The sequence below is a fragment of the Dermacentor andersoni genome, chromosome 3 (genome assembly GCF_023375885.2).
Source record: "Dermacentor andersoni chromosome 3, qqDerAnde1_hic_scaffold, whole genome shotgun sequence".
Lineage (NCBI taxonomy): Eukaryota > Metazoa > Arthropoda > Arachnida > Ixodida > Ixodidae > Dermacentor > Dermacentor andersoni.
This window is the reverse complement of record NC_092816.1, coordinates 101,920,480-101,930,804: the sequence shown is the minus strand read 5'-3', so window position 1 is coordinate 101,930,804 and position 10,325 is coordinate 101,920,480. Positions and strand designations below refer to the sequence as shown.

Below are 10,325 nucleotides of genomic sequence, written 5' to 3'. Positions count from 1 at the left end.
CTGCACCGACTGTCGCATTTTTAATAGAAGTTCACTTTCTGTTCTACTCCAATAAACGCAACATTACGAACTCCAGTGTGGGGCAGTCCTTCAGCCAGTGCAGAACTTTTTCTGTACATCCGAGTCAGCTCTGTCATTTTTCCAGCATTGTAGTACAAGATTTCTGAAACTGGTTTAGCAGAATATGAGCAGTATACTCTTAAATTAGCTGTTTTTTGTATGCACAAGTTCAGGTCCTCAGTTTGGTTGCATGACAAATTGCCATACCTCAATAGATACAAGAAACAATTTTATTACAGTTTAATAAAATCCAAACAGTAATAATCACAACAATATAATGACATACATTTCTTTTGGTACGTATACAGCCCATGTCTTGGCAGTGTATAAATTCAACTATACACCGCAAGTACTGTGTCCTGACCACTATTATTCACATGTGTAAAACCATCACAGCAATTCAACAAATATCACAGTAATTAGTGACATACACTTTGTAACTGCTTTACATGAGCATAATGTATACAAATGGTCCCTGTGTACCTACACATGACTAGTGCCACCCGAGTACTATTACTCACAGGTGTAAAACCAACAAAGCAGTTCTTTAAAAAATATCACAGTGCTTAGTGACGTACATGCTGTAACTCCCTTGTAGAAACTTAATACAAACACGTGAGGACACAGAAAGCTAGCAGTGGGCATACATGGGAATACCACTGCCTCAATACTAATTCACAAGTGTAAAACCAACCAAGCAGTTCTTTAAAGAATATCACAATGCTTAGTGACATACATTTTCTAACTCGCTTATATAAGCTTTATACAAACATGAGAACATACACAAAGCTAGCAGTGCACCCGCATAGAAGTGCGGCCATCTGAACACGATTATTTGCAAGTGTAAGCTCAACAGAACAGTTCGTTAGAGTGCCGCACATTTTGTAACTGCCTTATACAAGCTTAGTGCAAGCACAAGAATGCAGAAAAATATAAATTAAAACCTTGCTCTATGCATACACAAACAGGCCAACACAAATGGTAAACACCGCTTTGAAGACAAATGTGACTGTGGCAAAGCGCAGTGCTGTGCCGGTTGAAATTGCCACCCACAAAAGCATTGAGGAATGCTTAAACCACAGGCAATAAAGTGCTGAAAGACTGCGTCTCTAACGTAACTATTTTAATTCAAATTTCTTGAATATAGGGCTCGCTTGCAGATAAGGCATCTGATCCAACTGACCTGATTTTACACCTGCTACATGCATACAATGCACTCAGATATAACTGGTGATAATAATTATAAAAGGCATTTAAAAACTTGATAGTATGATGAAGATGCATGACTAGAAAAGTTCTGTCCCCCTCGTACTTGTTAAAAAGGTGTAAGTACGACACATGTTCTTTTTTTCCTCAATTTTTGCATTAATGGACAGCCGGGAATCTCGAACCGACAAAAAAAAATAGATACTGCTATGTTAATAGTGTTATGAATAATTTTTTGTGAAAGCTTTTTTACAGACAAGTTGCAGTCTCGTTTCTGGAGGTTGAGCTGTATCTTGCAAAATAACTTGAAAAGTGGTCACATGGGAGCATGACACTATATCATAATGTTAGTTTCAGTTGACTCTCTTGCCCTACAAGTCGCTGCTCACTGTAGCCAGTGATGCAACAGCAGTGTCTGTGTGATTTTCATCACACTTCTGTCCTATGCCATTCTTACCAGAGTTGGCGGCACATAGATACCCAAATTTCGATAGTGTTGCTTTCTCAGGTGGTTGCTTTTGATTTGCTCAATATCAGTTGGCACTTCAGCTGCATCAAACTTCTTTTTTACCTCTTCAACAACAATCTTATGACACCTGTGTTGTCCTTCTAGTTGCCTACAAAGACCAGTCAATCTAGCAACAACACTGACAGTCTCTACTATCTTGTAATGGGGGAGAGGTGTGTCCCACCATGTGTTCCACATTGTTGTCACTATGTGGGCTGGCTGGGGAGGCAACAACTGTAATATGTTTGCATTTGCATATAATAAAGTGATGCTTGTACTGTGTTATAACACCTAACTTAGTCTTGCACTTGCTGCACAATAACACTGGCTCACAGTCGTGGTGAAAAGCTTTTGTATGTTGAGCAAATGAGTTGTATCCACTACAAAAAAAGTCAGTGATAGCACACATGTTGCTCTACCAGGCCTGGTGTGGTTCCTTCTGACACTGCTGCTGATGCTGACGCGCTGCTGCTTGCCTCGTACACTGTTGCAGCTGCAGTAGACATGGCAGTCTCTGTATCTATTGCTGCCGTGTCATCTGTCATGGTAACTTCCAAGTGGTATCGGGCTCACTTCTGCAACAGAGATGTTGTTTGCCCCTTGAGGGCTCTCATGATCAGGGCCAATAATTTCGTAGGCATTGTCTCCTGCATCGAAGAACCAATAAGAACAGCATGAATTAATAAACATAGCTCTAAAAAGTACGGACATCAAGACTTAACCACAAGCTTTGCACATAAGTGACCGGGCTTGATGAATAATACTTGCAGGAGGAGTTACACAATTGTTTGTGTATATTACAGTAAAGCCTCATCAGAAGATATTCAAGAGGCACGGGAAACATGTCTCCTGAAACCAAAAATTTTGAGATACTGAGGAGCCAGACTAGATCACTTTATTATGCATTATCACTAAAGTATGTTTTGATATATCTGAAGGAATAAATGCTCAGGGTGGCTTAAAGGGCCCCTAAACCACTTCTCGACATTTTTTGAACATTTCAAGTAAACACGCGTATCGAAATCAGAATGCCGTCACGATCGACGAAGCCAAATGCCAGAGTGCGTAGCACTGCCGGAGCACCACAATATGAAGAAAATGACCCCGTGCGCCTCTCTCGACCTATCCTGCACCCCCCAGTTTGTCCTGACGTCATCAGGCTGTCTCTGATGATGTCACCAGTTTCCGGTGCTGTCGATTGGTCGAACGAAAGTGTACGACTGCCGGCAAGGCCTGCAAGCAAATACACACACTCCTTCTTCCTCGTCGCGTTGCGCGCGATGCCATTGTGGGCAGCCAATGGGGGCAAAGAAGAGAAACGCCAACAGAAGGGTCTCCCTATGAGGCTCTTCAACACGAGTCACCATACAGTTCCGTTGTATTAGCGCCACCCCTCGCAGGACGACGGGCCAGCGCGGCAGCAACAGAGCTCGTTGGTGTTGGCCTGTCCCGTAACATTTGGAGGTGTACTAGGCAAGGAAAAGACGATACTGTCCATATGGCGTGTACCAGATGAAAGAGTAAAATGAGTGGGGACTACTTTTCGATAATCAAACACACGTAGCTCCACTATTACTGCACCGTTTCGAAAAATTCTCGTGGCTACCTGTTCATTGCATTATTGTGTAGAACTGCAACACCGCAACTAAATTTCAACCTCGGTGGTTTAGGGGCCCTTTAAAGAAGACATTCACAGCTTTTTAGTGACTGTAGATTGTGTTAGCTTCCTTCCCAACTTCTGGAATATAAACACTTCACTTTGCAAGCCTTGTTGCTCGCAGTACCTTTGAGGTGCTCTTAGACGCTCGTCAGCTTCAACTGCCGACACTTTCTGCCCTGCACTGTCCTCGTTGCCCTCCTTTTCTGGTTCATGCTAAAAGAGACATGCGCGATTGACTTGTGTTAGGATTGCGTGATCTTTACGCCCTTCGGAGCACACAAGGTGCACAAAGTGAATGTGTCTGGGTTGTGTCCCTTCGAAGTAGTGAATACATAAAAAGTCATCCTTAGTAACAAAGGTATCTCTTGTATACAGTATTGTTAACGTGGCAAACATAGGAAAACCAACCAAACCATTTTCAGATGTCTCTTACAACCAAGTGCATCTTGTAATGAGATTCTACTGTACTGAATATTTTTCAACTATGGATCATCTGCATGTACATATAGTGACAAAGACATGTTGTGTGGAATGGCGAATCGGGAAAAAGTTCGTACTCTTACTTTTTGTCCCTAACATAAGCAGCTGATAACGATATGATAAAAAAGCAGGCAATGAGGCTAGAATGGAACATAATCCTTCAGCTCTAAACAGCTTTTTGGGCCCACATCATTCCCTCATATGACATAAGGAAACAACTTGATTGCAGTAATGGCTGCATGTGATCTGAGTTGATTGAAACAAACTATACGTAAGGTTGTTCTGTATGTAATTTTATCAGAGTGCTTTTTAGATGTCCTGCTGGTGATCCTGGCTGCGCGATGCTTCTCATGCTTTTTGGCATGATTCCTTTTTTTCCACTCCACTTTTTTTTTCAGATTTTCTCCCCTTCCCCCTTGTGTAAAATAGCACACTTGAAGTATCAAATCTGTTGAACTAACGTGTGTATCAAACCTGTTAACATGTGTGCTTCTCTGTGGTCTGTGTTGTATTTTTGCGCTGCACAATTCAATTCAAGATGAAAGATGGAATGTCCCTGCCTTTAGTTTAATTGTGTGTGTGTGTGTATATATGTCTCTCTCATGTTTTGAAATATATGTACATTCAGGAGTGCCTGCATGCCCTTCTCTCCTGCTCCAGTGACGAAGAGGAGAGCCTGTTTATGTACCATAGTAAAAAATTCAAAGGTTTTCGCTGTGCCCATTACATCCCTTATCATATGGATCTGTCACAATACAGAGTAGCAGTGGTCCATAATACTAGCCCAACTCAACATAATTATGAATTAACACATACCGACATGCTGCGAAACAGCTGTTGCAAAGCCGCTGGTGAAGGCAATTTCCGCAGCACTGCAATGGTACAGCCGAGTTCCACCTGTATAGTGACAAATCCATATGCGTGCTAGCAACTCAGTAGTTGCTGATGGTTTCATAAGCTTTACACTACACAATAAAGTAATCTAGACAACTTTGTTGGAACAAATGCACATAATTAGGACACCACTTAAACACTAACACGATTAATTGCCCCCAATCTCTCACTCACTAAGGGATAATACTACTGAAACATCGGTGGAGAGCTCAGATTAACATAGCCCATAAAGGACAAGCGTTCTTTGAGGAAAACAGCTATAACAGCGGTTAGTTTTCTTGATCATTTTATGTGGTAGCTTTGATTTAAATGTCATGCAGTACTATAACATACGAAGTGCCGCATTTCTAGCAGCAGAAGGCGTCGTCAGGCTCATGGTACAACAGATTTTTGCACTGTTTGTCAGTGAGCCGACACATACAAAGAAAACCGAATTCACACATACATATACAGTGTCAAGTGCACTTCTCCTTCTGAAAACGCAGCCACCAGTTCCAATGTTGCTGAAAGGAAAGGTTATATAAAGTGCGAGACTGCATGGAACTGCCACTTATGACTGTAAATGTATGGTCTGCTGATTGCAGAGATAGTCACATGCTATTTCTAGTCTCTTTTAGAAGCATTACTAAAGAATAAATTAAAATCTATTCATAAGTCACGAATTTCATGCATCCACAGTTTGGCTAAATAACCTGTGAGAAAAAGACATGTTTACCTCGAATAGCAATCTTTTTTCCTGCTGCAAAACTTTCCTTCGAATTAATGAAATAACTTTACAGCGTCATAATGCCTTTCTCGCAACTACTTGCCGGCAGTGGCAAGTTAGTGTTTATATCCGACTCATTGGGCGACAATACTGCCAAACACAAATGCTTCACGAACACGAGAACACGTCCCTCGCAGAGAATAGCAACCATATATGCCTCTGTGAGACATGATCGCACCTTTGTGGTCAAAATGTACATTAGAACAACATCACCATCTCATAAAAAAAAAGCCTCCGTACAAGGCAGCCGCCAACTGCATAATGTGAAATTGCAACTGATGTCCACTTACTGGTGGCCTGTGTTTGAGTCACTTTTGGCAGTTGACTGGGTGCTGAGAAATGCACGTCCTGGGTTGTCCCTGCAAAACATACAGGGTTATGTCAAATGTTGAAAATATATATATGCCGGCATTTCATCAGTCGCAAAACAAACGAGTAAACTAATAAACAACTGTAATGTAAACAGAGTACACATCATAAGATAGGCTGTCAACTGTTAATGCATTACGCAAAAAACCTAATGCATAGGAAAGACTATATGTATACACACGAAGCTGACACACAATTTAATTCGCTCTAGGTTTTTCCGTGCAGTATATTCAAATTATTATGTCTCGTGGTTAGAGCAAAATTAGTGTAAATTACGAACTAAATTATCTACCCTGGAAACTTTTCTTCAATATGCACCTGTGCGCGCTTCGAACGAGTAGCGTTGTAAAATTTACGTACATGGCATTTAACATAGTTGCTGAACACGGATTTCTTTTGCCCTGTGTCGTGTACAGTGAGCTACATATATCTGCCCCCCCCCCCCCTTTTTTTGTACTAGCCATACTGCGTGCCACTGCACCTATACGCACGTCAATAAACCTCACGACACAGAAATAAAAAAAGCGCCAATCACCCATGCCTGCATGTTGTAGTGGGCCTAACCTAAGCAAGCATGGGCTGTTGCTTATTATAGTAAACACAGGCACCGTGCTCATTGCAAGTATGTATCATGTCGCTAAGCAAATATGCAATTTCATTGTACCACTATTTTTTTATCACATGGGTATATCTGTTGAGAGGCAAGACAAAAAGCAGTCACTTCTCAGAACTAATCAGCTTTCTTAAAACACATTTCTAACTTTTCGATGACACTTGCTGCTATGTGTTTGTCTCCAGAGAGCATACTTGATTTGACTTTCCAATCAGAGACATTACATAAATATACCATGTTAAGATGACTGCCTGGAGCACGTGAGAATTTTCATCTTCGTGTAACATACTGTATCTTGATTTTGTTGACATTTGGTCAAATGGTACACCCAATATACCCACATACTAGTTTTCTTGTCCAAATAACATGCCAATGCATTTTGATTTTTTGGCATTGGCTCCTCTGCACTACGTGAAGTCGCGCTGCACTGGCTTTCACATCCTCGTGTCCTTGCAGCTGCCTTCTTGCGTTGTATAAAGCGGGTGCCTGAAAGATATCGTATGCAAAAGTCAACACAAGGGCATGGTGCAAAACAACATCAAGACAGTCAAGGCCATGGCAATAAAAAAGTCTTAGCTCTTAGTCTTCCTAGTGAAATGCATGCAAAACATCCAAATGACTGCAACAGTCAACTGCTAAACTAACTTCAATTTTTAGATTTAAGCAAAAAAACAAATAAACCACAGTTCATCCTTGTTTTTCATGAATGTTAGAATACTCCTGCTAATGAATAGAATATTGGTCATTTTCAGACGTCATAGGTCTGTCATGAGTCTGGTGTATCGCAAACACCACTTGTGACACATCCTAAGCACGTGCCCAGTGTGCCCCCCCCCCCCCCCCGCACCATCCCTGGTTGTGCCACTGCTGAAGCCATAATTTGAGGATTATAGCTGCAAACATGATGCTCAGTAGGGATGAAAATATTGTCCTTCAGCTCAATGGATATATGGATGTGCCTATAAAAAAGGGCAACAAGGCTTGTTATGGCAAGCTTACCCACATTTCAATACTAATAAGTTCACTGCGGCCTGCATCTAAGCTTACTAAAAGGCATGAACTTATTTTCATGCATGAGGTGCGCAGTGGAGTTCATTTTTGACAGACCCGACTACTGCTGCAGTTTGAAATCTAGCATTTTAGATTCTTGTAGGCATGTAAAAGTTGCAGTTACACCGCAGTTGTTAGTTTATTACACCAACCTATTGTTCTGTGTACGACAGACTGGTAACACGGAATTGAAGCAACATTTTATTTTGATATTTTTTCTCTACTAAAAATATTCAAGCGATAAACACATCTTGATCTGCCATGCTATAGCAAAATGCACACATTACGCTTGTAACCCCCAGAGGAAGGCTGATTTAGCTGTTCATATGACATAACTCTGACACGCCAACTCATATTAGCAAATGCACAGGCATGTCCAAAACAATAAGCGTATGCAAAGCGCCCCTGCAATTGTAATTCCACACAGCAGCCGTTATATTCGATGCCGATGCGTAACTAGCTGCTCGACAATTCACCGAGTTCGTAGACATAAGCATCCTTTCAGTTTCGCACCGTGCACGAAAACCGCAACAGGAGACAAAACCAGACCTATAATCACACCATTTCAACATGAGCAAAAACAGTGCAGTCTTAGGGATAAACACTGTGAGAGCGATTTAGTGCGCGACGGCGATGAGCGACAAAACGGGCCGTCGCTTGAACAGATGGCTCGGTTCTGGAAATCTAGAAATCGTCACTCGTCGCCCAGAAGTGCTATGAGCGACTAGCCAATAGCGCGAAGCCGGAACTGGATGTACATACATCGCTCAAATACTACCGATTGTCGCGCGGAACGAGCAAATGATTCAATTTTTATACGTGCAAGGATAAGAACGTACTGCAAGATCTCCGGAAATATTTTATGCTACTTTTTATAGTAAAATACATCAACGTAAATTACTAAAGCACGCGTCACGCGTGACTGCAGCCCTCATGCCGGCAACACCGGGGAGGCGTCGCTCAAAATCGTCGCTCGCACGGAGTACGACTTGTAGGCGACGAGCGAACGCGACAGCCATCTCCGTCGCGTCGCTTGTAGCCGCCGCGCGCAAGATCGCTTATATGGGGTTTATACTTTTTCAGCATAAAACATGGATTCCTCATGCTTTTTCAGTAAGTTCAAGATAACGCGCCCAACTGACCTCTTGCAGCATGCAGCTGAATGCCTGCGGCAAAGTTCCTAACTAGTACTGGTGCTGCACGTAACTTAAGTGGTCGCAGATTCCCCCTGCGCGAGACACCGTCAAGCGCGCGGTTTATTTATAAAAAAAAGCATGCTGCCAGCAAAATGACGCCTTCTGTTATGTGATTCCTTAGTTCAACAGCGTTCCGTACACAGTAGACTGCCAAACTGAATAAATTCAAACACACAAAACGCACGCTAATCACGCTCCGCATAGGCTCGGAATCACGGGCTGGTGAACTAACCATTTTAAGCGTCCTCTCGTCTGGCGTCTTATTGAACATACCATAGTTCTGGCGGCGTTTGCGATTTTTAAAGCTCTTACGGACAACGGCAAAGTGATAAAATCACATGCAGTTATCGCGACGACTGGCTTTTTCGATTGACATCGAGAGACACAGCGCGTATGCCTAGTCCTTTGTCAATCGCGTCGGCTAAGCGCAGCGACGACTTCCTGGCGATAGCATGACATATACGGACAATGTGCACCTAAGTTAGAATTCACTTACCGTGGAGGATTTGCTGTTATATCCAAGGCATGACGAACGACTGTCGTGTTTTCGTGGCGACGCGAGATGGCTGACATACGATCTCCCTTGGCTGGCCTTTGCTGCTGCTGTGCTGCTCGGCGGAGGGATCACCTTTCTCCGGTGCTGTGTTGTTCCGCGATCTTGAGCGCGCGCGCGCGCGGTGGAGCAACTCCGAGTGAAAAAGTAGAGCGCTCGCTACGCGTTCCTTTGAACTGCGGCGGCCTGTTCTCTTAGAAGCAAAACGATGTGTTCTTTGCTCAGCGTGCATGAATGATACATTGCCATGTTCGGGGCCAGCCACCTACAGTTGAAGCAGAAGATTACGCTACGTTTTGTTTTCTATTGCCGCAAGAGTCTCTCTTTTCTATTGTCGCAAGAGTCTTTTCACTCTCTCTCTCTGAAGGGGAGAGTGAAAAGCACATTTCACTCTCTCCTTGGTGATAGAGTGAACAATGCATTTCACTCTCCTCGACATTTTGCGAGAGTAAAACGACGCTTTGAAGAGTGAACCGGCAGCTTCACTCCTGCGATACCCTTCCTAGTTTTTAGAGTCTACATGGCGTGCCACTTGGCGTAATAGCACGCCATGTAGCGCAATATATCGCAACTGTAAGGCAAAGTGTGCACGTTGGCACGCATCTCACATCGCAAGGCAATACGGTGCATCATTAACGGGATGATGATTATTTATTTGCACCCCCTTTGAAACGCGACGATGACATCGAGCCAGCTTGATTGACATCGCGTGTCTCTTCGTCCGCTAGGACGCCTTTTCCCACACTTCCGCTCGAGGCACTTTTCCGCGGCAGGATAGCAAGCGCTGGTGTGGCTCAATGCTAGAGTAGTTGACTCCCGCGCAGTGGACTTGAGTCTCATCGTGGCGGGAACTGCGTATTTCCTTTCGTATTAACGGCGGTAGCTGCTACGGACACCGGCGGCAAAGGCGGTGGCGGCGTAGGAGACTATCGCCAAGCAAAACAGCTATTGGAAAGAGCCCATAACAGCT

At 43.2% G+C, this 10,325-nt stretch overlaps 1 long non-coding RNA gene across 1 annotated transcript; it reads right to left on the bottom strand.

Annotated features, from left to right (window-relative positions):
* Positions 1-268: 268 nt before the first annotated feature.
* Positions 269-9,733, bottom strand: LOC129387154 (uncharacterized). Its single transcript, XR_008614444.1, has 4 exons — positions 9,299-9,733; positions 5,865-5,933; positions 4,731-4,811; positions 269-2,421 (listed from the first exon to the last, which is right to left on the bottom strand). It is a non-coding gene; the product is annotated as an uncharacterized lncRNA (long non-coding RNA).
* Positions 9,734-10,325: the final 592 nt, after the last annotated feature.